At 41.8% G+C, this 27,832-nt stretch overlaps 1 pseudogene across 1 annotated transcript; it reads right to left on the minus strand.

Moving 5' to 3' along the window:
- LOC311135842 (alpha-methylacyl-CoA racemase-like) lies at nt 1-27,396 on the minus strand (annotated as a pseudogene). Its single transcript has 5 exons — nt 27,186-27,396; nt 22,182-22,326; nt 18,278-18,358; nt 6,546-6,696; nt 1-266 (listed from the first exon to the last, which is right to left on the minus strand). The product of its transcript is annotated as an alpha-methylacyl-CoA racemase-like (transcript).
- Between the last annotated feature and the right edge of the window lie 436 nt (nt 27,397-27,832).

Consider the following 27,832-nt stretch of genomic DNA (forward strand, 5'->3'; position numbering starts at 1 on the left):
TTAGTAGGGGTGCCAGACAGGTGCGGAGCTCGGGGTCACCTCTCCCTGGGCATCCCTGTGGAAGGAGGCCCTCTCCTGGTTATGGTGGTGAGAGATCACCTCATCCATAGAGAGAACGGGAGTCACACAGACATTCGTCCCGTCAAACACACGACCCCACTCCTCCTGGGTCTTAGTGGCAAACTACTTAGTGAAGATCTGCCTCAGCTCTGGCCAATAGGAGAAGCTCATCTGGGGAGGAAAATTGACAGCATCCAATCCCAGGCCTAGAAAAAGTGATATGCAAATGATAAGATATTATAAGTTTTTTAAATTATATGAGAAAATAATATTCCATTTTATTTGGAACGGCAAGCCAGACAAAATTAAACGGGCCTATTTATATAATGAATATGAATTCGGAGGACAAAAATGATTAAATATTAAAGCATTAGACCTATCACTAAAAGCTTCAGTCATACAAAAGTTATACTTAAATCGGAACTGGTTCTCTAGCAAATTAGTAAGATTGTCTCACCCAATGTTCAAGAATGGCCTTTTTCCCTTTATTCAGATTACAACCTCTCACTTTCAGTTATTTGATAAGGAAATAATCTCCCAAATATCACTATTCCTAAAACAAGCCATAGAAAGTTGGTTGCAATTTCAATTTAATCCTCCAGAAACGACAGAACAAATAATGCAACAAATATTGTGGTTAAACTCAAATATACTAATTGATAAAACAAACTATTTTTTTTTACAAAATGTTTAAAAAAGGTATAATCTTCGTAAATGATATTATCAGTAGGACTGGTGGAGTTATGTCGCACATGCAGCTAACAAAAACATATGGAAATGTCTGCTCTACCCAAAATTACAACCAAATAATTGCAACATTACCGCAAAAATGGAAAAGGAAAGTGGAAGGGGGAAAAAGTAAGGAACTTGTCTGTCAGCCTTGCATTAAATAATATAATTGGTTTAAAAAAAATTGTGATAAAAGTATACCAGTTTCATTTAAGGACCAAAGGATTGACAGCCGTCCCATATAGATTGCAAAATAGTTGGGAAGAGATTTTTGACGTACCGATTCCATGGCATAGTGTTTATGAATTGATACGCAAAACGACGCCGGATTCCAAACTTCCGAATTTTTCTATTTAAATTATTATATAAAATTCTTGCTACCAATATAATGTTATTTATATGGGGATACAATCTTCCCAGCTCTGCAGATTTTGCTGTGAAGAGACAGAATCATTAGATCATTTGTTTTGGTACTGTCCATTTGTAGCTTGTTTTTGGACACAGGTCCAGGAATGGCTAAAGGATTGCAATATTTACCTGGAGCAAACGCTGCAGATAGCACTACTGGGTGATCTGAAAAGTCATAGTCAATCAATCAATAATATAATAATACTTTTAGCAAAAATGTTTATTTTCAATTTACGATCTGTAGAAACAATGAGAATAGAAAGGTTCAGAACTTTTGAAAAACATCACAGTACAGTTGAAAAATATATGGCAAATAGAAATCCAATATGGATGGTGTTAAGAGATAGATGGGAGGTGTTGACTGGAGCTCTCCGAGTTGGGCATCTTCGGCGCTGCTCACTCTTGGATTGCGTCCTACCTGACAGGTCGCTCCTACCAGGTGGCGTGGCGAGAATCTGTCTCCGCACCACGTGCTCTCACCACTGGTGTCCCCCAGGGCTCAGTTCTAGGCCCTCTCCTATTCTCTCTATACACCAAGTCACTTGGCTCTGTCATATCCTCACATGGTCTCTCCTATCATTGCTACGCAGACGACACACAATTATTTTTCTCCTTTCCCCCTTCTGATAACCAGGTGGCAAATTGCATCTCTGCATGTCTGGCAGACATATCAGTGTGGATGTTGGATCACCACCTCAAGCTGAACCTCGGAAAGACGGAGCTGCTCTTCCTCCCGGGGAAGGACTGCCCGCTCCATGATCTCGCCATCACGGTTGACAACTCCATTGTGTCCTCCTCCCAGAGTGCAAAGAACCTTGGCGTGACCCTGGACAACACCCTGTCGTTCTCCGCTAACATCAAAGCGGTGACCCGATCCTGCAGGTTCATGCTCTACAACATTCGCAGAGTACGACCCTACCTTACACAGCAAGCGGCACAGGTCCTAATCCAGGCACTTGTCATCTCCAGTCTGGATTACTGCAACTCGCTGTTGGCTGGGCTCCCTGCCTGTGCCATTAAACCCCTACAACTTATCCAGAATGCAGCAGCCTGTCTGGTGTTCGACCTTCCCAAGTTCTCTCATGTCACCCCGCTCCTCCGCACACTACACTGGCTTCCAGTTGAGGCTCGCATCTACTACAAGACCATGGTGCTTGCCTACGGAGCTGTGAGGGGAACGGCACCTCCTTACCATCAGGCTCTGATCAGACCCTACACCCAAACGAGGGCACTACGTTTATCCACCTCTGGCCTGCTAGCTCCCCTACCTCTACGAAAGCACAGTTCCCGCTCAGCCCAGTCAAAGCTATTTGCTGCTCTGGCACCCCAATGGTGGAACAAGCTCCCCCACGACGCTAGGACAGCGGAGTCACTGACCACCTTACGGAGACACTTGAAACCCTACATCTTTAAGGAATACCTGGAATAGTATAAAGTAATCCTTCTACCCCCCCCCCCCTCCCCTCCCCCAACCCCCCCATAAAAAGAAAAACAAAAGGTGGTTGTCCCACTGGCTATCATAAGTTGAATGCACCAATTTGTAAGTCGCTCTGGATAAGAGCGTCTGCTAAATGATGTAAATGTAAATGTAAATAACAACAAGATAACTAATGTAAAGCATACTATGTCCATAATAAGTATATAGGTTATAGGTTGAGAGCTTTTGTGAAAGAGCACAGTTAGAAAAATATGGCATATAGAAGCAAACCAGATGGACATCATGAAAATGATCGGAGGAAGTTCAGGAGTAAAAACTATCAAAATATAATTATTGTAGAATTTGACTGTGTCCATGAAATGTATATAGTATGTATGGGCTGGAAGTAGAGGCCTAAGCGTTGTTGTTCACAAGTTTACTCCAATTGGGGAAGGGGTGGTGGGGTTGGAAAGTAATGAAGTGAAAATTAATTTAAAAAAGGATATGTGTGTGTATGGATGTATGTATACAGTGGGGAGAACAATTATTAGATACACTGCCGATTTTGCAGGTTTTCCTACTTACAAAGCATGTAGAGGTCTGTAATTTTTATCATAGGTACACTTCAACTGTGAGAGACAGAATCTAAAACAAAAATCCAGACAATCACATTGTTTGATTTTTAAGTAATTCATTTGCATTTTATTGCATGACATAAGTATTTGATCACCTACCAACCAGTAAGAATTCCGGCTCTCACAGACCTGTTAGTTTTTCTTTAAGAAGCCCTCCTGTTCTCCACTCACTACCTCTGTAGCTCAGCTGGTAGAGCACGGCGCTTGTAACGCCAAGGTAGTGGGTTCGATCCCCGGGACCACCCATACACAAAAAATGTATGCACGCGTGACTGTAAGTCGCTTTGGATAAAAGCGTCTGCTAAATGGCATATTATTATTATTATTATTATATATATATATATATATATGACACCCTTGCAGTAGAGGAAAGAGAAGTAATATCTATTCAAACTATACTGAACAAAAATATAAACCCAACATGTAAAGTGTTGGTCCCATGTTTCATGAGCTGTAATAAAATATCCCAGAAATGTTCCATATACAGAAAAAGCTTACATCTCTCATATTTTGTGTACAAAATGTTTTACATCCCTGTTAGTGAGCATTTCTCCTTTGCCAAGATAATCCATCCACCTGACAGGTGTGGCATATCAAGAAACTGATTAAACAGCATGATCATTACACAGGTGCACCTTGTGCTGGGGATAATAAAAGGCCACTATAAAATGTGCAGTTTTGTCACACAACACAATGCCACAGATGTCTCAAGTTTTGAGGGAGCGTGCATTTGGCATGCTGACTGCACCCAAGCTTTTTCCAGAGAATTTAGTGTTAATTTCTCTACCATAAGCAGCCTCCAACATCGTTTTAGAGAATTTGGCAGTACGTCCAACCGGTCTCACAACAGCAGACCACGTGTAACCACACCAGTCCAGGACCTCCACATCCGGCTTCTTCACCTGCAGGATCGTCTGAGACCAGCCACCCGTACAGCTGATTAAACTGAGGAGTATTTCTTCCTGTAATAAAGCCCTTTTTTGGGGAAATACTCATTCTGATTGGCTGGGCCTGGCTCCCCAGTGGCTGGGCCTGCCTCCCAAGTGGGTGGGCCTATGCCCTCCCAGGCCCAGACATGGCTGCGCCCCTGCCCAGTCATGTGAAATCCATAGATTAGGGCCTAATTTATTTATTTCAATTGACGGATTTCCTTATATGAACTGTAACTCAGTAAAATCGTTAAAATTGTTGCGTTTATATTTTTGTTCAGTATAGGTAATGAAAAAGCACCCATCAATGTTTGACATTAGAAAGGTTAATCATTGACATTCCTTTTATCAGGGTGAAAAATAATGGCGTGTCACTCAAGCTGTCTGAGAAAGACACACTTCATTATTTTAGAGTTGATAGACATCCTTAAAAAAATATTAATGAGTTAATCAATAGGTATTAATCTGTCTAGTTATAATGAAAATTGATGTTCACAGCTGCAAGACTGTTTGCGTACTTGAAAAACAATGCTGTGATTGTTGTTTGCACTACGGGATCATGCGTTTGCGCATTGTGTGTGTGTAATATGCGTTAGTGCTCAGTATGCCAGGGGAGGGAAGATGGGATCATCTGCAGAGAGATGCTGATAAGCCTGGACAGTTGGGAGAAACGGTGAAGGAGAAAGACAAGCAGGAGATTAAAATGTTTTATGACAATCTGTGAAAGTGAAGTTGAACAAAACTGAGCATGTATGAGTTGGTTTTAGAACTGTTTCTCAATAGTCCCGACAGCAATGTACACTGCTCGAAAAAATTAAGGGAAGACTTAAACAACTCAATGTAACTCCAAGTCAATCACACTTCTGTGAAATCAAACTGTCCACTTAGGAAGAAACACTGATTGACAATACATTTCACATGCTGTTGTGCAAATGGAATAGACAACAGGTGGAAATTATAGGCAATTAGCAAGACACCCCCAATAAAGAAGTGGTTCTGCAGGTGGTGACCACAGACCACTTCTCAGTTCCTATGCTTCCTGGCTGATGTTTTGGTCACTTTTGAATGCTGGTGGTGCTTTCACTCTAGTGGTAGCATGAGACGGAGTCTACAACCCACACAAGTGGCTCAGGTAGTGCAGCTCATCCAGGATGACACATCAATGCGAGCTGTGGCAAGAAGGTTTGCTGTGTCTGTCAGCGTAGTGTCCAGAGCATGGAGGCGCTACCAGGAGACAGGCCAGTACATCAGGAGACGTGGAGGAGGCCGTAGGAGGGCAACAACTCAGCAGCAGGACCGCTACCTCCGCCTTTGTGCAAGGAGGAGTAGGAGGAGCACTGCCAGAGCCCTGCAAAATGACCTCCAACAGGCCACAAATGTACATGTGTCTGCTCAAACGGTCAGAAACAGACTCCATGAGGGTGGTATGAGGGCCCGACGTCCACAGGTGGGGGTTGTGCTTACAGCCCAACACCGTGCAGAACGTTTGGCATTTGCCAGAGAACACAAAGATTGGCAAATTCGCCACTGGCGCCCTGTGCTCTTCACAGATGAAAGCAGGTTCACACTGAGCACGTGACAGACGCGACAGAGTCTGGAGACGCCGTGGAGAACGTTCTGCTGCCTGCAACATCCTCCAGCATGACCGGTTTGGCGGTGGGTCAGTCATGGTGTGGGGTGGCATTTCTTTGGGGGGCCGCACAGCCCTCCATGTGCTCGCCAGAGGTAGCCTGACTGCCATTAGGTACCGAGATGAGATCCTCAGACCCCTTGTGAGACCATATGCTGGTTGCGGTTGGCCCTGGGTTCCTCCTAATGCAAGACAATGCTAGACCTCATGTGGCTGGAGTGTGTCAGCAGTTCCTGCAAGAGGAAGGCATTGATGCTATGGACTGGCCCGCCCGTTCCCCAGACCTGAATCCAATTGAGCACATCTGGGACATCATGTCTCACTCCATCCACCAACGCCACAGTCTGCAGCACAGACTGTCCAGGAGTTGGCGGATGCTTTAGTCCAGGTCTGGGAGGAGATCCCTCAGGAGACCATCCGCCACCTCATCAGGAGCATGCCCAGGCATTGTAGGGAGGTCATACAGGCACGTGGAGGCCACACACACTACTGAGCCTCATTTTGACTTGTTTTAAGGACATTACATCAAAGTTGGATCAGCCTGTAGTGTGGTTTTCCACTTAAATTTTGAGGGTGACTCCAAATCCAGACCTCCATGGGTTGATAAATTTGATTTCCATTGATAATTTTTGTGTGATTTTGTTGTCAGCACATTCAACTATGTAAAGAAAAAAGTATTTAATAAGATTATTTCATTCATTCAGATCTAGGATGTGTTGTTTAAGTGTTCCCTTTATTTTTTTGAGCAGTGTATTTCCCATCCGAGGTCAGGTACGTGTCATTGAATGGCGCTCTACTGTCCAGCATGTTCTCCCCACGTGAGTTGTTCCACATACCAATACTACGAGATTTCCACACGAACGAGCCAACATATGCAGCTCCTTCTACCTGTAAATCAGAGCGAGATGTAGGGAAGAGAGAGATCAGAAATATATTCTGTTTGAACCATTTGCATGCAAACTGCAACCAATTTTGGTTCTATATAGAACTTTAAGGGGTGCTATATATGAAGCAAGCATAGAACCCTTTTTTACAAAGAGTGTATGATAAAGCTGCTTGCTCAGGCTTCCTGGGGGACACCAGACTTGTCACTGTGAGTAATCACTGACAATCATGAAGTACAAGATCGACTGCCAAGATAAACCTCGGTTAATCTGCAAATGACTGTCCAATGAACGTGACATGGGAAACTGATATACGAGTGTCACTGCATGGACTATCAAAAGAGAACGTTGTCTCTGTGTGAATTTGTGGTTTCAAGTGACCAACTTGTTTTATAATATTACCTCAACTGAACTGTAGTCCTCGATTGCAATATTTGAGTAAATGGAAATAAAGCGCACCAAAACACCTATTCACCCCAGCTTGAACAAAAAAAGGTAATCAACGGTGACTATCTAGGAAAATAATAATAATATATAATAACAATAAATGCCATTTAGCAGATGGTTTTATTCAAAGCGACTTACAGTCATGCGTGCATACAAGCGCCCTGCTCTACCAACTGAACTACAAAGGCACTGTGTTTGCATTGAGTTTTATTCACAGGAACAAACAGGCTTACATTTCGGCGTAGGATGCCTTCATCAGAGCCTTGGGTAGGAAAAGGTGGGAGGCACCTTTATAGCCTTGCACTAAATCGCTCTGGATAAGTGTCTGATTAATTACTAAAATGTAAAATACATTTGTCACCTGAGTTACTTAAAAGGCTCAATGCAGCAGTTTTGATACCTTACTGGAATGGATTACCATTAAAATGGGGAAAACAATATCATTTCAAGCAAGAATTTTGCTAGGACTGAGTGGGAGTGGTCTAAGTTGGGAGGGAACAACTGAAACTAGCTGTTACTGGCAGTGAGGTTTGGAACTCTATGTTATTGGTCTATTTACCAATTTATCGCATGGTGACGTCACAACGGAAAGCCAAAACTCCCGCCCATGCAAACCTGCTGATTAGAAGGTCCTGTGTATTTCCAACCAGCAACTATTAGGATATAACACTGCAAAAAAAAACAAAAAAACATTTACAGTATTAATTTCATCAACTGTTGCACAATATGATATAAAACACAGGAAAAACAGAATTTTGACTGCACTGGGCCTTTAACAATAGGCACATCCCACTGCGCACAGATGCCAATTAAACGTCTATTCCACGTTGGTTCAATGTAATTTCATTGAAATTATGTGGAAACAACGTTGATTCAACCAGTGTGTGCCCAGTGGTATCTCAATAGGTGGCCCAGGTATCCTCTTGACATAGCACATGTGGGGGGGTGGTGGGTCTTTCCTCTTTTGTTCTCTATTGCTCCTCTATTGTTCCTCAGGTAAGGGGGGAGGCCGATGACATCACAAATCCCCATCAGACCAACACCTTGAACAACCTACTCCTTGAAGTTTGCAGTTGTGTCTAAAAAAAACAACACTATTTTGCTCAAAACATATATTTTTAGTGTGTGTACTCTACTGTATTTACACTTGGGATATTGCTTAAATAAATAAAAAAAATCACATTTGATTGGTCAGATACACATATTTAGCAGATGTTATTGCGGGTGTAGGTAAATGCTTGTGTTCCTAGCTCAAGCTGTGCGATAATATCTAACAATTTATAACAATACACACAGATCTAAAACTAAAAGAATGTAATTAAGAAATATATAAATATTAGGACGAGCAATGTTGGATTCTGGTGTATTAATATATATCTGATGGGATGTATAGACATTAAAGACATTATGGACAGTACGTGGATATAATATTTAGTATATCTGTAGAATATGTAGGATAGAATAGTAATGTATATAAACATAGAGCAATAGTTTAATAGGATGGCCTTGACTAAAATACAGTAAATAGATATGAAATGAGTAAAACAGTATGTAAACATTATTAAAGTGACCAGTGATTCCATGTCTATGTACAGTGAGGGAAAAAATTGTTTGATCCCCTGCTGATTTTGTACGTTTGCCCACTGACAAAGAAATGATCAGTCTATAATTTTAATGGTAGGTTTATTTGAACAGTGAGACACAGAATAACAACAAATAAATCCAGAAAAACGCATGTCAAAAATGTTATAAATTGATTTCCATTTTAATGAGGGAAATAAGTATTTGACCCCCTCTCAATCAGAAAGATTTCTGGCTCCCAGGTGTCTTTTATACAGGTAACGAGCAGAGATTAAGAGCACACTCTTAAAGGGAGTGCTCCTAATCTCAGCTTGTTACCTGTATAAAAAGACACCTGTCCACAGAAGCAATCAATCAATCAGATTCCAAAGTCTCCACCATGGCCAAGACCAAAGAGCTCTCCAAGGATAAAAGGGACAAAGGATCTTGTCAGTTATCTCAAGGCAGCTGGGACCATAGTCACCAAGAAAACAATTGGTAACACACTACGCCGTGAAGGACTGAAATCCTGCAGCGCCCGCAAGGTCCCCCTGCTCAAGAAAGCACATACAGTGGGGAAAAAAAGTATTTAGTCAGCCACCAATTGTGCAAGTTCTCCCACTTAAAAAGATGAGAGAGGCCTGTAATTTTCATCATAGGTACACGTCAACTATGACAGACAAAATGAGAAAAAAAATTCCAGAAAATCACATTGTAGGATTTTTAATGAATTTATTTGCAAATTATGGTGGAAAATAAGTATTTGGTCAAAATCAAAAGTTTCTCAATACTTTCTTATATACCCTTTGTTGGCAATGACACAGGTCAAACGTTTTCTGTAAGTCTTCACAAGGTTTTCACACACTGTTGCTGGTATTTTGGCCCATTCCTCCATGCAGATCTCCTCTAGAGCAGTGATGTTTTGGGGCTGTCGCTGGGCAACACGGACTTTCAACTCCCTCCAAAGATTTTTTATGGGGTTGAGATCTGGAGACTCCAGGACCTTGAAATGCTTCTTACGAAGCCACTCCTTCGTTGCCCGGGCGGTGTTTTGGGATCATTGTCATGCTGAAAGACCCAGCCACGTTTCATCTTCAATGCCCTTGCTGATGGAAGGAGGTTTTCACTCAAAATCTCACGATACATGGCCCCATTCATTTTTCCTTTACACGGATCAGTCGTCCTGGTCCCTTTGCAGAAAAACAGCCCCAAAGAATGATGTTTTCACTCCCATGCTTCACAGTAGGTATGGTGTTCTTTGGATGCAACTCAGCATTCTTTGTCCTCCAAACACGACAAGTTGAGTTTTTGCCAAAAAGTTATATTTTGGTTTCATCTGACCATATGACTTTCTCCCAATCCTCTTCTGGATGCACTCTAGCAAACTTCAGACGGGCCTGGACATGTACTGGCTTAAGCAGGGGGACACGTCTAGCACTGCAGGATTTGAGTCCCTGGTGGCGTAGTGTGTTACTGATGGTAGGCTTTGTTACTTTGGTCCCAGCTCTCTGCAGGTCATTCACTAGGTCCCCCCGTGTGGTTCTGGGATTTTTGCTCACCGTTCTTGTGATCATTTTGACCCCACGGGGTGAGATCTTGCGTGGAGCCCCAGATCGAGGGAGATTATCAGTGGTCTTGTATGTCTTCCATTTCTTAATAATTGCTCCCACAGTTGATTTCTTCAAACCAAGCTGCTTACCTATTGCAGATTCAGTCTTCCCAGCCTGGTGCAGGTCTACAATTTTGTTTCTGGTAACCTTTGACAGCTCTTTGGTCTTGGCCATAGTGGAGTTTGGAGTGTGACTGTTTGAGGTTGTGGACAGGTGTCTTTTATACTGATAACAAGTTCAAACAGGTGCCATTAATACAGGTAACGAGTGGAGGACAGAGGAGCCTCTTAAAGAAGAAGTTACTGGTCTGTGAGAGCCAGAAATCTTGCTTGTTTGTAGGTGACCAAATACTTATTTTCCACCATAATTTGCAAAAAAATTCATTAAAAATCCTACAATGTGATTTTCTGGATTTTCTTTTCTCAATTTGTCTGTCATAGTTGACGTGTACCTATGATGAAAATGACAGGCCTCTCTCATCTTTTTAAGTGGGAGAACGTGCACAATTGGTGGCTGACTAAATACTTTTTTTTCCCCACTGTATACATGCCCGTCTGAAGTTTGCCAATGAACATCTGAATGATTCAGAGGAGAACTGGGTGAAAGTGTTGTGGTCAGATGAGACCAAAATCAAGCTCTTTGGCATCAACTCAACTCAACGTGTTTGGAGGACGAGGAATGCTGCCTATGACCCCAAGAACACCATCCCCACCGTCAAACATGGAGGTGGAAACATTATGCTTTTGGGGTGTTTTTCTGCTAAGGGGACAGGACAACTTCACCGCATCAAAGGGACGATGGACGGGGCCATGTACCGTCAAATCTTGGGTGAGAACCTCCTTCCCTCAGCCAGGGCATTGAAAATGGGTTGTGGATGGGTATTCCAGCATGACAATGACCCAAAACACACAGCCAAGGCAACAAAGGAGTGGCTCAAGAAGAAGCACATTAAGGTCCTGGAGTGGCCTAGCCAGTCTCCAGACCTTAATCCCATAGAAAATCTGTGGAGGGAGCCTCGAAACCTTAATGACTTGGAGAAGATCTGTAAAGAGGAGTGGGACAAAATCCCTCCTGAGATGTTTGCAAACCTGGTGGCCAACTACAAGAAACGTCTGACCTCTGTGATTGCCAACAAGGGTTTTGCCACCAAGTACTAAGTCATGTTTTGCAGAGGGGTCAAATACTTATTTCCCTCATTAAAATGCAAATCAATTTATAAAAATTTTGACATGCGTTTTTCTGGATTTTTTTGTTGTTATTCTGTCTCTCACTGTTCAAATAAACCTACCATTAAATTTATAGACTGATCATTTCTTTGTCAGTGGGCAAACGTACAAAATCAGCAGGGGATCAAATACTTTTTCCCCTCACTGTACATAGGGCAGCAGCCTCTAAGGTGCAGGGTTGAGTAACCGGGTAGTAGCCGGCTAGTGACAGTGACTAAGTTCAGGGCAGGAAACTGTGTGAAGGCTGGCTAGTGATGGCTATTTAACAGTCCAATGGCCTTTTCAGTCTCTCGGTCCCAGCTTTGATGCACCTGTACTGACCTCGCCCTCTGGATGATAGCAGGGTGAAAAGGCCGTGGCTTGGGTGGTTGATGTCCTTGATGATCTTGTTGGCCTTCCTGTGACATCAGGTGCTGTAGGTGTCCTGGAGGGCAAGCAGTTTGCCCCCGGTGATGCGTTGGGCAGACCGCTCCACCCTCTGGAGAGCCCTGCAGTTGCGTGCGGTGCAGTTGTCGTACCAGGCAGTGATACAGTCCAACAGTATGCTCTCAATGGTGCATCTGCAAAAGTTTGTGAGGGTCTTAGGGGCCAAGCCAAATTTCTTCAGCCTCCTGAGGTTGAAGAGGCGCTATTTCGCCTTCTTCACCACACTGTCTGTGTGGGTGGACCATTTCAGATTGTCAGTGATGTGTACGCTGAAGAACTTGAAGCTTTTCACCTTCTCTACTGCAGCCCCGTCGATGGGGGCCTGCTCCCTCTGCGGTCTCCTGAAGTCATGGCTCTCTCCGGATATACTGTCTCCTGAAGTCCAGATACTGTACATCACCACCTTTCGTCTTCCTGGAGAGTTCTTTGTTCCTGTCTGCGAGATGTACTGAGAACCCAGCTTGCTTTATGGACGGGGACAGTATATCCGGAGAGAGCCATGATTCCGTGAAAGAGTATGTTACAGTCCCTAATTTCTCTCTGGAAGGACATCCTCACCCTGAGCTCGTCTACTTTATTGTCCAGGGACTGAACATTAGCAAGTAATATACTCAGAAGCGGTGGATGGTGTGCATGCCTCCTGAGTCGGACTAGAAGTCCACTCCGAATACCTCTTCTCCACCGGCGGCGTCTTGGAGCAGCCTCTGGGATAAGTTCAATTGCCTTGGGGGGTACGAACAAATGATCCAATTCGGGAAAGTCGTATTTCTGGTCGGAATGCTGGTGAGTTACCGCCGCTCTGATATCCAAAAGTTATTTCCGGTTGTATGTAATAACACAACAAATGTTCTGGGCTAATAATGTAAGAAATAAAAAAAAATACTGCAATGTTGCTTAGGAGCTAGCAGAGCTTCCATGTGTGTCGGTGCCATCTTCTTCATTACGTATGAAGGCGTCCTACGCCGAAACGTAAGCCTGTTTTTTTGTCCCGTAAATAAAACTCAGATCAATGCAGGCACAGAGTGCTCCTTTCCTTTCTTTTCCTGGATAGTCACCCGTTGAAGTGAAGGGTAAGGAATGTTTTATGAATGAGTAATTAACCAAAATGCTTAATCTGACAAAAAGACAGAATTAACACAAGTTTAGAGTTTGCTTCTTCAATGTAACTAGTATACTGCGGATCCTAATGCAATAGAGCCACTGGCCCTAGCCTAGAATAAGTAACCATTATAGGAAATAAAGCCATCTCAGTTGTGAAATCAGTTTGGGAAGACACTTTATGTCTGCATTAAAAAAATATCATTGCATTATGGATTTCAACAATCACAGCTGTGCTCATATTTTCATGGTTTTGATTGGCTGTGGCGTTAGGTAAAGGACGTCTTCTAAGATGATTACCATTAAACAAAATGTCAGAGCTAATTGCCTTGCAGACCAACTATAAAGATATGACTGTCATGGCCCCTCGCTGAGGCAGTTATCAGCAGATTACATGTACTTCTTACTGACAAAACAGCAGTCATCTACATCACAGGCATGAATATGAAGTAGCCGGCTGCATACCTATGGTTTGTATACCTACAGATGTAGTCTACATTAAAAATTATCTCGGTGAGATTGGAATGGTAAAGACACAATGTGGTTATTAAACACTTGTAACTGGGAGCTACAATATTATGATTCTTCCCGTAACATTTGGAGATCTCTTCAATCCACAGTATTAACCTTAAAATTGTGATCTCCATCTTTGGAAAAGTGCCCACAATCCCTTGAGGAAAAAGAAAGTACAAGCCTTAAGCAAAACATAATGTTGTTTACAGCTATCAAGGAGGGGGAGGTTAATATATTCATTGAAAAATAAAAATGGGGCTTCAGGCGGCATGGCGTCTAGGGCTCTAATAACACATAAATTATGTCACAGTGAGAGGCAGCAAAAGTCAATAAAACCAAACCTTGAGCACATCCTACATCCCACCTAATCTCCATACTGAACTTGAATGTTCTTTAAAGACATGCTCCGGTACTTTGGCAACTAAGAAAGTATTTTTGAAACCTCCCGCTTTGGGCTGGATGTCTCAATATGTAGTTCATACATGCATTATCTATGAGCAGAATTAATGACTTACCTCAATAAGCCATGAAATCCCTAGTTTAAAAGCAACTGTTTTCTTGAAACTGTGCCACGCTATCTTCCCTACAGTGCCTTGCAAAAGTTTTCATCCCCCTTGGCATTTTCCTATTTTGTTGCATTACAACCTGTAATTTAAATTGATTTTTATTTGGATTTCATGTAATGGACATACACAAAATAGTCCAAATTGGTGAAGTGAAATAAAAAAAATTACTTGTTTCAAAAAAGTCATAAAAAATAAAATCACAGAAAAGTGGTGCGTGCATATGTATTCACCCCCTTTGCTATGAAGCCCCCAAATAAGATCTGGTGCAACCAATTACCTTCAGAAGTCACATAATTAGTTAAATAAAGTCCACCTGTGTGCAATATAAGTGTCACATGATCTCTGTGTGTATATACATATATACATATACACACACACACACACATATACACACCTGTTCTTAAAGGCCCCAGAGTCTGCAACATCACTAAGCAAGGGGCACCACCAAGCAAGCGGCACCATGAAGACCAAGGATCTCTCCAAACAGGTCAGGGACAAAGTTGTGGAGAAGTACAGATCAGGGTTGGGTTATAAAAAAAATATCTGAAACTTTGAACACAGAGCACCATTAAATCCATTATAAAAAAATGGAAAGAATATGGCACAACAACAAACCTGCCAAGAGAGGGCCGCCCACCAAAACTAATGGACCAGGCAAGGAGGGCATTAATCAGAGAGGCAACAAAGAGACCAAAGATAACCCTGAAGGAGCTGCAAAGCTCCACAGCGGAGATTGGAGTATCTGTCCATAGGACCACTTTAAGCCGTACACTCCACAGAGCTGGGCTTTACAGAAGAGTGGCCAGAAAAAAGCTTTGCTTAAAGAAAAAAATAAGCAAACAAGTTTGGTGTTTGCTAAAAGGCATGTGGGAGACTCCACAAACATATGGAACAAGGTACTCTGCCAGATGAGACTAAAATTTAGCTTTTTGGCCATCAAGGAAAACACTATGTCTGGCACAAACCCAACACCTCTCATCACCCCGAGAACACCATCCCCACAGTGAAGCATGGTGGTGGCAGCATCATGCTGTGGGGATGTTTTTCATCAGCAGGGACTGGGAAACTGGTCAGAATTTAAGGAATGATGGATGGTGCTAAATACAGGGACATTCTTGAGGGAAACCTGTTTCAGTCTTCCAGAGATTTGGGACTGGGACGGAGGTTCACCTTCCAGCAGGACAATGACCCTAAGCATACTGCTAAACAACACTTGAGTGGTTTATGGGGAAACATTTCAATGTCTTGGAATGGCCTAGTCAAAGCGCTGACCTCAATCCAATGGAGAATCTGTGGTATGACTTAAAGATTGCTGTACACCAGCGGAACCCATACAACTTGAAGGAGCTGGAGCAGTTTTGCCTTGAAGAATGGGCAAAAATCCCAGTGGCTAGATGTGCCAAGCTTATAGAGACATACCCCAAAAGACTTGCAGCTGTAATTGCTGCGAAACGTGGCTCTACAAAGTATTGACTTTGGGGGGGTGAATAGTTCTGCATGCTCAAGTTTTCAGTTTTTTTGTCTTATTTCTTGTTTGTTTCAGAATAAAATATATTTTTGCATCTTCAAAGTGGTAGGCATGTTGTGTAAATCAAATGATACAAACCCCCCAAAAATCCATTTTAATTCCAGGTTGTAAGGCAACAAAATAGGAAAAATGCCAAGGGGGGTGAATACTTTCGCAAGCCACTTTATATGTCCCACCACGTGGGCCAGCACCCTAGCAATGCGAGTTCTAGACAATGAGCTTCAGCCCCTCGCATTTGAGTGACAGCTAGCAAGAGACCTGCCCAGCATTATCCAATGAGGTTGCAGGGCGGACCCAACGGCTCAGGGTACACAGCAAAGGGCACGAGAGAGAGAGAGAGCAATGACCTGGTGCACATACCTGCACATATGTGACCTACTACGCAATTTTCGGGGACCACTTTTGGCTCGTGGGCACTACTTTCAGAACTAATGGCTAAAAAGTATACAAAAGTACCGGAGAATCTCTTTAAAATGCACATGGTACTGTACATGTGAGTGCTTAAAAATATCACAGTATTGTTTACTTTTTCGGTTGTGTTTATGGGGCTATGTTGGTTCAATGACGGAATTGATTTGTGATTTTACATTGTGGAGAGGGATTGTACTTAGCTCACCACAAGCCGTGCTGATTGTGTTGTGGTTGTGATTTCCGTGTCTGAGCAGTGTTCAGGTTACAGGAGCAGAGAAACGTTTGGACGTTTCTGCTGTTGTTGAGGGCCCTGGTTCTGTTTTCTGCTGTTAAATATACATGATATCCTACGGCATTCTTTAGGCAAAAAACAATATACTGCAACGTACAAACCAGTATGTCTACCATCTTATGATATACGCTGTACAGACATACCTGGAGCTACAGAGCACTATTTCACAATTGTCTTTAGAGAGGATTTACTTTAGGTGTACATACAGTTGAAGTCGGAAGTTTACATACACTTAGGTTGGAGTCATTAAAACTCGTTTTTCAACCACTCCACAAATTTCTTGTTAACAAACTATAGTTTTGGAAAGTTGGTTAGGACATCTACTTTGTGCATGACACAAGTAATTTTTCCAACAATTGTTTACGGACAGATTATTTCACTTATAATTCACTGTATCACAATTGCAGTGGGTCAGAAGTTTACATACACTAAGTTGACTGTGCCTTTAAACATCTTGGAAAATACCAGAAAATGATGTTATGGCTTTAGAAGCTTCTGATAGGCTAATTGACATAATTTGAGTCAATTGGAGATGTACCTGTGGATGTATTTCAAGGCATACCTTCAAACTCAGTTCCTCTTTGCTTGACATCATGGGAAAATCAAAAGAAATCAGCCAAGACCTCAGAAAAACAATTGTAGACCTCCACAAGTCTGGTTCATCCTTGGGAGCAATTTCCAAATGCCTGAAGGTACCACGTTCATCTGTACAACAAGAGTACGCAAGTATAAACACCATGGGACCACGCAGCCATCATACCGCTCAGGAAGGAGACTCGTTCTGTCTCCTAGAGATGAACGTACTTTGGTGCGAAAAGTGCAAATAAATCCCAGAACAACAGCAAAGGACCTTGTGAAGATGCTGGAGGAAACAGGTACAAAAGTATCTATATCCACAGTAAAACCAGTCCTATATCGACATAACCTGAAAGGCCACTCAGCAAGGAAGAAGCCACTGCTCCAAAACTGCCATAAAAAAGCCAGACTATGGTTTGCAACTGCACATGGGGACAAATATCGTACTTTTTGGAGAAATGTCCTCTGGTCTGATGAAACAAAAATAGAACTGTTTGGCCATAATGCCCATTGTTATGTTTGGAGGAAAAAGGGGGATTCTTGCAAGCCGAAGAACACCATCCCAACTGTGAAGCACGGGGTGGCAGCATCATGCTGTGGGGGTGCTTTGCTGCAGGAGGGACTGGTGCACAAATAGATGGCATCATGAGGAAGGAAAATTATGTGGATATATTGAAGCCACATCTCAAGACATCAGTCAGGAAGTTAAAGCTTGGTTGCAAATGGGTCTTCCACATGGACAACAACCCCAAGCATACTTCCAAAGTTGTGGCAAAAAGGACAACAAAGTCAAGGTACTGGAGTGGCCATCGCAAAGCCCTGACCTCAATCCTATAGAGAATTTGTGGGCAGAACTGAAAAAGCGTGTGCGAGCAAGGAGGCCTACAAACCTGACTCAGTTACACCAGCTCTGTCAGGAGGAATGGGCCAAAATCCACCCAACTTATTGTGTGAAGCTTGTGGAAGGCTACCCGAAATGTTTGACCCAAGTTAAACAATTTAAAGGCAATGCTACCAAATACTAATTCAGTGTATGTAAACTTCTGACCCACTGGGAATGTGATGAAAGAAATAAAAGCTGAAAGAAATAATTCTCTCCACTATTATTCTGACATTTCACATTCTTAAAATAAAGTGGTGATCCTAACTGACCTAAGACAGGGAATCTTTACTAGGATTAAATGTCAGGAATTGTGAAAAACTGAGTTTAAATGTATTTGGCTAAGGTGTATGTTAACTTCCAACTTCAACTGTAGAACAGCACTGTGGGTGTAGAAGTAGACTGAGGGTCTCGATTTGCTCAGACCTCAACTGGGCTGATCTCGTTCTCACCATGCTGGTATTAATGACCTGGTCCTCTCCAGCAGGGCCAGGATCACCCCGAAGGCACACGTCAGAACCCCGCCCGCACGTTAAATTAAGAAAAATGACTATAGTATGTAGCAATTAAAGTAACAAGATTTGAAGTTTTCATCTTAAATCAGCCATAACCCGCCTTGTGACAGGGGGAATGGACACTGTGTGCAACAGGGAGGGGCAATTGAATGCAAGCTTTACAAAAAAAATGTATTGTTAAATAATTTCTAACCTATCTATGGGTAACAGGGTTGACGTGTTATGCTCGACCCGCTCAGTTTTCCACCACAAAACACAAGAAAATGTACCCCAAAAAGTAGAACCAGCTCACCTGCTTTTACACTATGAGTTGACTATTAGATGTTCAATGAGTCCATTTTTTCATTGTTTCTTTCGCAAAAAAATATTTAAAAAATGAATAATTTCACCATATTAAAACGAGAGTACAGTTCACTTGACAGGGTTGACCTTAAAATAAGGGGAATGTAAATGAACCACTAATCACGTGAAATAAATAATAATCTTCGGAAATGACTTTGTCAAAGCAACTATGGCTTTACAACAACGGTGAAATTACATTTTTGGGTTAAGTGGGCTAAAATCTGATTTATTGAATTTTCCCTGTGTTCTATATTAAAGGGCACTTCATTACCCCTTGACTTATTCCACATTTTATTGTGTTACAGCTCGAATTAAAAATGGATTTAAATGATTTTTTTCCTCAATCATCTATACACAATACCCAATAATGACAAAAGAGAAAACATGTTTTTAGAAATGTTTGCAAATTTTTTGAAAATGAAATACAGAAATATCTATTCACACCCCTGAGTAAATACTTTGTAGACGCACCTTTGGCAGAAGAGCTTTCCACACCTGGATGGTGCAACATTTGCCCATTATTATTTTCAAAATTCTTCAAGCTCTGTCAAATTGGTTGTTGATCATTGCTAGACAACCATTTTCAGGTCTTGCCATATGTTTTCAAGTAGATTTAAGTCAAAACTGTAACTCGGCCACTCAGGAACATTCACTGTCTTCTTGGTAAGCAACTCCAGTGTAGATTTGGCCTTATGTTTTAGGTCATTGTCCTGCTGAAAGCTGAATTCATCTCCCAGTGTCTGGTGGAAAGCAGACAAACAGGTTTTCCTCTAGGATTTTGCTTGTGCTTAGCTCCATTCGGTTTCTTTTTTATCCTGAAACACTCCCCAGTCTTTAACAATTACAAGCATACCCATAACATGATGCAGCCACCACTATGCTTGAAAATATAGAGCGCGGTACTCAGTTGTAAATTGACTTTGGGTCCTTGAAAAGCACTAAATAAGTCCCATGTATTATTATTATTAAGTAATGCGCAATTTATAGTCCCATGTATTGTTATTATTATTATTATTATTATTATTATTATTATTATTATTATTAAGTAATGCGCTATATAAGTCCCATGTATTATTATTAAAGTAATGTGTTGCATTAGATTTGTCCCAAACATAACACTTTGTATTCAGGACCAAAAGTGAATTGCTTTGCCACATTTTTTGCAGTATTACTTTAGTGCCTTTAGTGCCAAACAGGATGCATGTTTTCCCTCTGTCATTTAGGTTAGTATTGTGGAGTAACTACAATGTTGTTGATCCATCCTCAGTTTTCTCCTATCACAGCCATTAAACTCTGTACATGTTTTTAAGTCACCATTGGCCTCATGTTGAAATCCCTGAGCGGTTTCCTTCCTCTCCGGCAACTGAGTTAGGAAGGGCGCCTGTATCTTTGTAGTGACCGGGTGTATTGATACACCATCCAAAGTGTAATTAATAACTTCACCATGCTCAAAGGGATATTCAATGCCTGCTTTTTGAATTTTTACCCATCTACCAATAGGTGCCCTTCTTCACAATGCATTGGAAAACCTCCCTGGTCGTTGTGGTTGAAATTCACTGCTCAACTGAGGGACCTGTTAAGTGAATTTCTATCCCAAATGTTTCAAAAATGAACTTATTACTCAGTCTGTATCCCAGAGGTTGTAAATCTCTAATAATCAGACCAAGTAGCCCAGCATACAATCATCAGGCTTTATTCATTGAGAATTCTAAAACAAAATGGTGGTACAATCCTTTTATACACATAAGTCATACGAAAAATCCTGTCCCCCCCACTAAACATTTTATTTTTTAATATTTAAATAAAATCTCGATTTAATCAATTTTAAATTCAGGCTGTAACAACAAAATGTGGAAAAAGTCAAGGGGTGTGAATACTTTCTGAAGGCACTGTAGCAGGCTTTTAAAATGTAATATTGGTACACAATTTCTACTTAAAATATCAAAGGGATGCAAAGAGGCACTCTATTCGTGGAACGACCCAGATGGTTGCCATCGAGACTATTCAATTATTGTAGAGCTATCAATCGTCAATGGTCTGTTTTTCCTATATCGGATTTTCAACTGAATCTGTTCTACATACAGTGGGGAAAAAAAGTATTTAGTCAGCCACCAATTGTGCAAGTTCTCCCACTTAAAAAGATGAGAGAGGCCTGTAATTTTCATCATAGGTACACGTCAACTATGACAGACAAATTGTGGAGAAAAAAATCCAGAAAACCACGTTGTAGGATATTTAATGAATGTATTTGCAAATTATGGTGGAAAATAAGTATTTGGTCACCTACAAACAAGCAAGATTTCTGGCTCTCACAGACCTGTAACTTCTTCTTTAAGAGGCTCCTCTGTCCTCCACTCGTTACCTGTATTAATGGCACCTGTTTGAACTTGTTATCAGTATAAAAGACACCTGTCCACAACCTCAAACAGTCACACTCCAAACCACACGGGGGGACCTAGTGAATGACCTGCAGAGAGCTGGGACCAAAGTAACAAAGCCTACCATCAGTAACACAATACGCCGCCAGGGACTCAAATCCTGCAGTGCCAGACGTGTCCCCCTGCTTAAGCCAGTACATGTCCAGGCCCGTCTGAAGTTTGCTAGAGTGCATTTGGATGATCCAGAAGAGGATTGGGAGAATGTCATATGGTCAGATGAAACCAAAATAGAACTTTTTGGTAAAAACTCAACTCGTCGTGTTTGGAGGACAAAGAATGCTGAGTTGCATCCAAAGAACACCATACCTACTGTGAAGCATGGGGGTGGAAACATCATGCTTTGGGGCTGTTTTTCTGCAAAGGGACCAGGACGACTGATCCGTGTAAAGGAAAGAATGAATGGGGCCATGTATCGTGAGATTTTGAGTGAAAACCTCCTTCCATCAGCAAGGGCATTGAAGATGAAACGTGGCTGGGTCTTTCAGCATGACAATGATCCCAAACACACCGCCCGGGCAACGAAGGAGTGGCTTCGTAAGAAGCATTTCAAGGTCCTGGAGTGGCCTAGCCAGTCTCCAGATCTCAACCCCATAGAAAATCTTTGGAGGGAGTTGAAAGTCCGTGTTGCCCAGCGACAGCCCCAAAACATCACTGCTCTAGAGGAGATCTGCATGGAGGAATGGGCCAAAATACCAGCAACAGTGTGTGAAAACCTTGTGAAGACTTACAGAAAACGTTTGACCTGTGTCATTGCCAACAAAGGGTATATAACAAAGTATTGAGACACTTTTGTTATTGACCAAATACTTATTTTCCACCATAATTTGCAAATAAATTCATTAAAAATCCTACAATGTGATTCTCTGGATTTTTTTTTCTCATTTTGACTGTCGTAGTTGACGTGTACCTATGATGAAAATTACAGGCCTCTCTCATATTTTTAAGTGGGAGAACTTGCACAATTGGTGGCTGACTAAATACATTTTTCCCCACTGTATTATGTCACTGATGGAAAGTCAAGAGAAATAATAAGAGTTTTATTCCAGTGAAGTTGTTTCTACCTGACAATTGCGAGGTAGTTGATGTCATGGCCAGCAGCCTTGGCGTAGGCCCCACTCTGGCCGTAGCCGGTGAGGCATGCGTAGATCAGACGAGGGTTCTCCTTCAGTAGCTCCTCTGGACCCAGGCCCAGCATCTCCATAACTCCTACACAGAAACACAGTTAATGGAGAGGAACAGACTTTAGATACCTTCAAAAAAGGAATACAAGTACTGAGAAGCAACATGAAAGTGTACCATTAGTCAGGTGTGGCCTATTCAGGACCAAACACCCACACCACATGCGCAGAAACAGAAGACAATGCATCACTAAGCAACTAAAGCCTGAAGCCTCTTGCAAACAACTACAGTCTGAGTCATGTAGTTGAGGTTGGGCCAGGTACACTGTTTATTTCTATAGACCCTGCACTCATAACCATCAAATAGACAGACCACTGCTAACCCTGGGAAAAATGTCATTTCAATACAGCCACCAGCTAAGAGGGAAAGTAACTACAGCTAACCAAGCCGTGTCGCCATATTAACTTTCCCAGACTCAAAACAACCAAGATGCAGAAAGCTTAGCCTTTTTTAAACCAAAGGAGAAGAGAAACTCAATTAATTGGAACCCGGCACAGCAGGAGACCAGATGAGTGCAATTGATTTCACTCTGGGTTTAATTGCTGGGTTTGGTAATGGCCGATTTGACACATTTGATACGGAAATCAGTGGACTACATTCGTTATTGGAAAACTATGATTCAGGCAAAAAATTCAAAGGCTCTCTACATGAAAATAAAGAGCTAAGATTGCTCCCTTGATTAGCAGGGAGAACTCTGATTCCAAGGCCAAAAAAAGTTTTATTAATTTATGGTGCAATTTCTAACACATCGGAATGTGTCCCACTTGCACTACACACTTGGAAGATGTCCACCCGAATCCAGTATGAAATTGTTATATTGTGATTTCCATTGATTTCTGAAATGTGAATAAAATGCAAGTCTACACATTGCGGTCAATGGATAAACCTAGAATGTGTCAAGGCTTATAGTGCCATCACACTTCCTTTACGCCTGGTTCTTTGACATGTGTGGTCTGGGCAGCAGAGGTATTACTAATGTGGCAACAATCAAACGGTGTATGGGAATCTCTTCCCTATTTGATTTACAACTTGGCCAACACCAGCCCATGCACACAAATACATTTTCTTACACTGTATAGTACATCCACTCCCAATCAGACCTTGCTGCACATTTGTGATGTTGCTCTCTTCATTTAGTAAATGGTTGATACATGCATGTACACACCAGTGGCGGTCGTGACATTTGAGATTAGGAGGACACTTTTTTTTGTTATGAGCAAGGCCTTCGTAGACTAGGTTGTAGCAACCTCATGACGGGTATACTGAAAATTAGAGTATCATGTAGCAGCCTAAACCTATCGATGTTACATTGAGCTGTGTGTCATTCATATTCCATTCACCCAGCTCAATGTAACATTGATAGGTTTAGGCTACTACATGATACCCACATTTTCCCTACATCCATCATGAGGTTGCTACAACCTAGCCTACGAATGAACCTTTACAATGTAGATGCACAGGTCGAGAGGAAAATATGAGTAATCAAGGTGACAGACAGAGACACATTCAATACTGCCTTGCACACTCTTGCCTTCATCTAGCTGATCTAGGGTGTAATCATTAGTCCAAAACAGTTGCAAATGAGTGTCTATTGGACAAATTCAGGTATGTTTATCCCTGTTTCATTCTGTTTGCTTCAGTTTAAGAAACATTCTAACAGAGTCGGTGGAATGAATAGGAATGAATACATCCCTGAACACCCGCAAACACAGTTCACTTTAATAGCAGCCACATACAAACAGCATGATCACATTGCTCGTTGTAGAATTCCTTCTCGCATCTACGCGCTCTCCTCTTCTCACCTTTTCCCTTCGCTTGTGGACTTCATTTCACAACAGCTGTCTGTGACCAGGCAAAAAAAAACTTTCCAAGCCAAACTTTCATACAATAACCACTACACACAGTGTACATCAGTGTGTCACCATATTAGCAAATGTCACAGTCAACATAGCTAATAGAACTAACGCATTAGGCAAATCTTAGCTCATTGGTCACCATAGCAACATCCACCCGTAGTATGTGTTCCAGCAGGTATATCTCACTGGTCATCCCCAAAGCCAACACCTCCTTTGGCCGCCATTCCTTCCAGTTCTCTGCTGCAAATGACTGGAACGAACTGCAAAAATCTCTGAAGCTGGAGACACTTATCTCCCTCACTATCTTTAAGCATCAGTTGTCAGAGCAGCTTACCGATCACTGCACCTGTTCACAGCCTATCTGTAATTAGCCCACCCAACTACCTCATCCCCATAATGTTATTTACATTGTTATTTATTTTGCTCATTTGCACCCCAGTATCTCTATTTGCACATCATCTTCTGCACATCTATCACTCCAGTGTTAATACTAAATTGTAATTATTTTGCACTATGGCCTATTTATTGCCTTAGCTCCATAACTTACATTTGCACACACTGTATATAGATTTTCTATTGTGTTATTGACTGTACGTTTTGTTTATTCCACTCTGTGTTGTTGTTTTTATGGCACTGCTTTGCTTTATCTTGGCCAGGTCGCAATTGTAAATGAGAACTTGTTCAACTGGCTTACCTGGTTAAATAAAAGGTGAAATAACATTTAAAAATAAATTAGTAAACCCGCTACAATCGTGCAGTACAGTGTACAGCAAGCAGTTACACCGGTGTACAGCCCCAGTGGCAATAGATTAATAAAATCAAAAGCTTACCTTGACTTGGAAGAGTTCCAGTGTTGGATACCCATAGCCAGCTAGCTAACATACCATCCCTCTCTGTTTGAGCCAGGTGTTTGAGTAGGCTAAACTTGATAGCTGCATTCCCTAGCTAAGTAATTTGAAAGTGAAAAAAAATGTAATATAGATAGTTCTCTCGCTTCTTTCTCTCTCTTTGAGTCAACTACACCACATTTTATGCACTGCAGTGCTATCTAGCTGTAGTTTATGCTTTCAGTACTATATTAATTCTCTGATCCTTTGATTGGGTGGACAACATGTCAGTTCATGCTGCAAGAGCTCTGATAGGTTGGAGGACGTCCTCCGGAAGTTGTCATAATTACTATGTACAGTGCATTTTGTTACGTTACAGCCTTATTCTAAAATTAATTAAAATTGGGGGTTTTCACCTCAATCTACACACAATACCCCATAATGCCAAAGCAAAAACTGGTTTTTATAAATATTTACAAATGTATTACAAATAAAAAACGTAAATATCACATTTACATAAGTATTCAGACCGTTTACTCAATACTTTGTTGAAGCACCTTTGGCAGCGATTACAGCCTCGAGTCTTCTTGGGTATGACGCTACAAGCTTGGCACATCTGTATTTGGGGAGTTTCTCCCATTCTTCTCTGCAGATCCTCTCAAGCTCTGTCAGGTTGGATGGGAAGCGTCGCTGCACAGCTATTTTCAGGTCTCTCCAGCGATGTTAGATCGGGTTCAAGTCCTGTTGGTGAACCTTCGCCCCCAGTCTGAGGTCCTTAGAGCTCTGGAGCAGGTTTTCATCAAGGATCTCGCGGTACTTTGCTCTGTTCATCTTTCCCTCGATCCTGACAAGTCTCCCAGTACCTGACGCTGAAAAACATCCCCACAGCATGATGCTGCCACCACCATGCTTCACCGTAGGGATAGTGCCAGGTTTCCTCCAGACGTGACGCTTGGCATTCAGGTCAAAGAGTTCAATCTTAGTTTCATCAGACCAGAGAATCTTGTTTCTCATGGTCTGAGTGTCTTTAGGTGCCTTTTGGAAAACTCCAAGCGGGCTGTCATGAGGATGGCTTCCGTCTGGCCACTCTACCATAAAGGCCTGATTGGTGGAGTTCTGCAGAGATGGTTGTCCTTCTGGAAGGTTCACCCATCTCCACAGAGGAACTCTGGAGCTCTATCAGAGTGACCATCAGGTTCTTGATCACCTCCCTGACCAAGGCCCTTCTCCCCAGATTGCTCAGTTTGGCCGGGCGGCCAACTCTAGGAAGAGTCTTGGTGGTTCCAAACTTCTTCCATTTAAGAATGATGGAGGCCACTGTGTTCTTAGTTACCTTCAATGCTGCAGAAATATTTTGGTACCCTTCAACAGATCTGTGCCTCTACACAATCCTGTCTCGGAGCTCTACAGACAATTCCTTCAACCTCAATTTTGAGTCTCATGGCAAAGGGTCTGAATACTTATGTAAATAAGGTATTTCTGTTTTAGTTTTTTTTAACCATTTGCAAAAATGTAAAAAAAAAAAAGTTTTCGCTTTGTCATTATGGGATATTGTGTGTAGATTGATGAGGGGAAAAATGCATTTAATCCATTTTAGAATAAGGCTGTAATGTAAAAAAGGGAAGGTGTCTGAATACTTTCCGAATGCACTGTAAGTCTATGGAAGGTGGTGAGAACCATGAGCCTCCTAGGTTTTGTATTAAGTCAATGTACCCAGAGGAGGCTGGAAACTAGCTGTCCTTCAGCTACACCATGGTGCTACCCTACAGAGTGCTGTTGAGGCTACTGTAGACCTTCATTGCAAAACAATGTGTTTTAATCAATTATTTGGTGACGTGAATATATTTAGTATAGTTTTATCTAAAAAGGATACTTTAACGGTTTCACTATTTTTTATAGTGAAACATCCTCCTCTGAGGAGCCTCCACTGCCACGCGTGGGTGCAGGAGTTCTTGATGGAGCTTCAAAGTAAGTTTGAATAGTACAGCATTGCTGGAACCAGATTACAAACCTTTAACCCAGACTGTCGTCTTGATCAGTATCACCTGTCAATAATTGAAAATGTTTCAATAGATTAAAGTGACTTTCAATAAATGACATTGACCCAATAACCCCATATCATGTCTAGTTGATAAGAAAGGGAGCATTTTCACAATTTAGTGACTCAAGTGTTCAATGACTTCCAATATCGAACATCTCTGACCTTTGTGGAAGGGTTCAAGCACGACATCTGATATAACGCAGAGTCTCTTCAGCACCGCTACTTCCTCTGGGCTCTTCAGGTTGAGCGCCACCGAGCGCTTGCCTCGACCCTGCATGTCCATTGCCATTTTAACCTTGGTCCGGTCCATCACCTTGGCGCCAAAGTCAGCCAGGCCCGCGAGCTCAATGACACGCACCCCAGAAAGCGCCATTAATGGATCCACTGTTGACAGATGGGTGTTGTCTCAATTTAGACATTTAATGTAATGTGATGTTATGAACATACAATTCAGTGTGACAGTGATTTGTGATCATATTAGCCTACTCCATAACAAAAAAGACAACGCAGCATAAAACTTTTATTAACTAGATACTGTATACCATATAAATATTCCTTTAATTTTGTTACTCACTATTGTGCATTGAAAATAGCTTCAGTATTTCCCCTAGCACTTTTTTCAGCAGTGGTGTCAAAGTTAGCGTGGGGGTACAAAAAATACAAATTATTTTTATGCAATTACACAAAAATTGGCCCATAACTCAACATATACAACAACACAGGCCTAGGACTATACATCCTCTAAGCAGGATTCATACAGACATTAGCAAGTCAAATTCAAGGACTTTCTGGGATTTTTCAAGCAAAAC

This window comes from Coregonus lavaretus, assembly GCF_964263955.1.
Source record: "Coregonus lavaretus genome assembly, chromosome: 10".
In the NCBI taxonomy this organism is placed as follows: Eukaryota; Metazoa; Chordata; class Actinopteri; order Salmoniformes; family Salmonidae; genus Coregonus; species Coregonus lavaretus.